Consider the following 3,460-nt stretch of genomic DNA (forward strand, 5'->3'; position numbering starts at 1 on the left):
ATAAGTAAACCTTTTGAGGGGATCAGTCATTTGAGTAATGGGGAATGGGGTCACCTTGGTGGGGTAATTAGATAATTTCAAAGTTCAACTGACCTAGGGGTTTTGATCATGACCCACATTGCTGTCTAGACTTTAACTCCCACATTTTGGCTTGGGACCTAAACCAGAATGAAGACAGGCAACCTGAAAAGTGGCAGGAGGCAGCTACAGGCAGTAGCAATAGGAGTTTCAATATGCAACTGAGAGGAACGGAAAGCTGTATGCATATTCCTTTTCCCTGCTTGGATTCTCCTTTGAACATTAGTGTGGATGAGCCCTTCTGGGGACAGTGACTTCAGGCACTCACAATGGTCCAGCGTTTGACATATCATTGGAGGCTCTCCTGCAATAGCCTCTAACAGGACCAGGCTGTCTGAACCCCTGGTGATAGAACTGTTCACCTTTATACCAAGAAGGTTGGAAAAGCACAAAAATCTACACATTGCTCATGCCCAGGCAACTTTGTGGAGTTCTGCTGTGAGACCCAAAGTTCTAATGAGATGGTTGAAAACAAACAAAAAAACAACAAACACAAAAACATGTCAGCAGGGCCTGTGGTGGATACATGGTGCTGAAAATGCCCCTGACAGGACCAAGCGTGCATTCCTTGTTGAAGAGCAGAAAATCATTGTGAAATTATTGAAGGCACAAGCACAGAGTCCAAAAGCTAAATTTAAAAGAATGAAGCTATTTTTGAGTAATAAAATCAAAAGGGGAAAAAAGGAAGAAAGACATTAGTGTGGATGAGACGGGAAATATCTGAGGCGAAGTCTGCAAAGCACCTCTCTCTGATTTCACCTTCCCTTAGCCCTCCTTTTCCTTTACCAGTTCTTTTCTGAATTCCAGGTTTTTTTCCTCCTAAACTTTTCAAGGAAAATAATACTCATCACAATTTATTGCTAAAATAGTTTTCATCTTTCAAAATCTGTGAAAGATCACCACTGGGTCTATCACAATACCAACCTTTAATACTGATGAGCTGACATTTTCTTGGGATTCTGTTGAGAGTGCATTCAGAATTTTTTTTTTACCAATTGATTTATCTCTGAATTATAACTAATTGGCTTTCAGTTTTTCCTGGTTTTCCTTCTATCTCCATGGTTCTATAGATACTACTCACACCTTCCTGTTGACTCCTCTTACAATTGATAAATATGAAAGTGTTCCTGTGTTCAGTCTCTGACCTTCATCCCATCCCAGCTATAGCTGTACAGGTACCCTCTGCTTTTCAAAAGTTCACATTCCCACTTTGCTCTTACCAAAGACCTAAAATAGTACCTCTTTTTGCTAATGGAAAGAAATTCAAAGAGGATTTTCTCTTTTACGAAAACAGGAGGAAAACAAAAATAGCATACAGCATTTGTTTTGCAGCAAGCATTCAGAGATAGAATGGGAAGGACACTCAGCATGTCAGCAGCCTCAGCCCAAGAGCTCTGAGCTGAATCTGGGAGCATCCAGGCTTTATCTCATTTTCTTTTGTGCATCTGTTAGCAAGATGTGTCCTAAGGTATCAGAGTAGCCTAAGAGAGTTTGTAAGGGTGTTATGCTTAATGTAAAACTGGGTGTAATTAAGCATTTTGATTGTGGAGAACAAAATTAATACATTGTATGTATTTTGAATTTGGGGTCTGAGAACACTCAAATTTTTTTCCATATGCATTAATGGGAATTGCTTCTTCAATTTACATCATTTCGGCTAGGAAAGGTTTCATAGGAACGCCCTATCTTCAGATGGCAGAGGCAGAGGGGGTGAAGGGACCTGGTTCCTGCCTTAGATGAATTGTCCAGGCCTGTGGTGTTAAAAACCATCTAAATGTTGCTGACCAACAAATCTGTGTCTTCATCCTTGACTAATTCCCTCAAACTCAAGAGCCATGCATCTGATTGACTATTTCACAGCATCTCTTCTTGAATGTGTAATTGTCACGTTCACTTTACCAAGTTGAAAACTAAGTTCTTCAGACCTCCTCAAGTTTTCTTTCCCCTAATTTTTTCATCACAGTATCCCAACTTTCTGGGTATAAAGGTGAACAATCCTATTACCAGGGGTTCAGACAGCCTGGCTCTTTCAGAGGCTATATTGTAGGACAGCTTCCAATGGTATGTCAAACGCTGCACCATTGTAAATGGTCCTGTAGCTGCCTGCAGCTGCCTCCTGCCACTTTTTAGGTTTCCTGTCTTCATTCTAGCTCAGGTCACAAGTCAAAATGTGGGAGTTAAAGTCTAGACAGCAATGTGGGTCATGATCAAAACCCCAAGTCAGTTGAACTTTGAAATTATCTAATTATCCCACCAAGGTGACCCCATTCCCCATTACTCAAATGACTGATCCCCTCAAAAGGTTTACTTATTGTGTAACTACTACCCATGAAAGAACAGAGACATGTTCTTAGCCTTAAAAGAAGGTCAGGACATCAAAGTCCCAAGTGGATTCCTTCAGAAAAAGCTGATGAAATGCAAAAGTCTAACAGTTAGCAACCACTTGAAAGGGGAAGAGAATTACACTCTGGACTCTGATAAGTCACAATCAGAGTTTTGAGTTCCCTGACTCCTCTCTTTAATCCATAATCATGCCTCATGGCCTTTATCTAAATCTGACCACTTCTCATTTTCACTGCTACCACATTGATCTAAACCTTCTCCTATTCATTTTTAATACAGCAACAGTCCATTAACAGATCTCCCTCCCTCCATTTGTGCCCACTAACTATCTATTTTCCACATAGCAGCCAGAGTTGCCTTTTAAATGTATAAATGAGATCCGTCACTTTTCTGCTCAAAATTCTCCAGTGGCTTCCTATCACAAATAAAATAAAAAAAACTGCCAATCATTGTCTAAAAAACACATCACAATTTGTTTCTGCTTTCCTTTCTGACTTCATATCTTACAATTTTCTCTTCTTGACTGACCTTCTTGGTTTTCCCCAAGCAAACCAAGATTGTTCCCTCCTAATATCTTCATACTTGCTTTTTCCTGTTTATGATTTTTCTTCCTGCCTTCCTTACAGCTCATTCCTTCCCCTGGTTAAGTGTTTGCTGAATGAAACCTTCCTGGATACATCTTCTTGCACCACCCAATCTTGACCAGTCATTTCTTGTGCACAAGAGCTAAGTAAAACTGTACACTAGAACATAAAGCTCACAGATTAAGGAACTTCTTCACTTGGCACAATATAATCACTCATAATTTTGTGATTGTTTGAATAAATGTTTCTCTCTTTCTTCTTAAATATTCCAATTCTAAAATTCTATAACTCTTGAATTGTACAAATGTTTATTTTCTGTTTTATATAAAACCTTTGTAATATGTATAGAAATAGAGATCCAAAGAAAGTCGGGAAAGCCCAATTTAGTTTTTACAAGGCATCTATTGAAACCAGCAGCATGATTAATCCATTTTTTAAAATCTCACCTGAGAGAT

General features: G+C 39.2%; 1 pseudogene across 1 annotated transcript; it reads left to right on the forward strand.

Annotated features, from left to right (window-relative positions):
* The first annotated feature begins 347 nt into the window (after positions 1-347).
* LOC308513870 (large ribosomal subunit protein eL34-like) lies at positions 348-777 on the forward strand (annotated as a pseudogene). Its single transcript has one exon. The product of its transcript is annotated as a large ribosomal subunit protein eL34-like (transcript).
* Positions 778-3,460: the final 2,683 nt, after the last annotated feature.

This window comes from Myotis nattereri, assembly GCF_964212035.1.
Source record: "Myotis nattereri genome assembly, chromosome: 2".
NCBI lineage: Eukaryota > Metazoa > Chordata > Mammalia > Chiroptera > Vespertilionidae > Myotis > Myotis nattereri.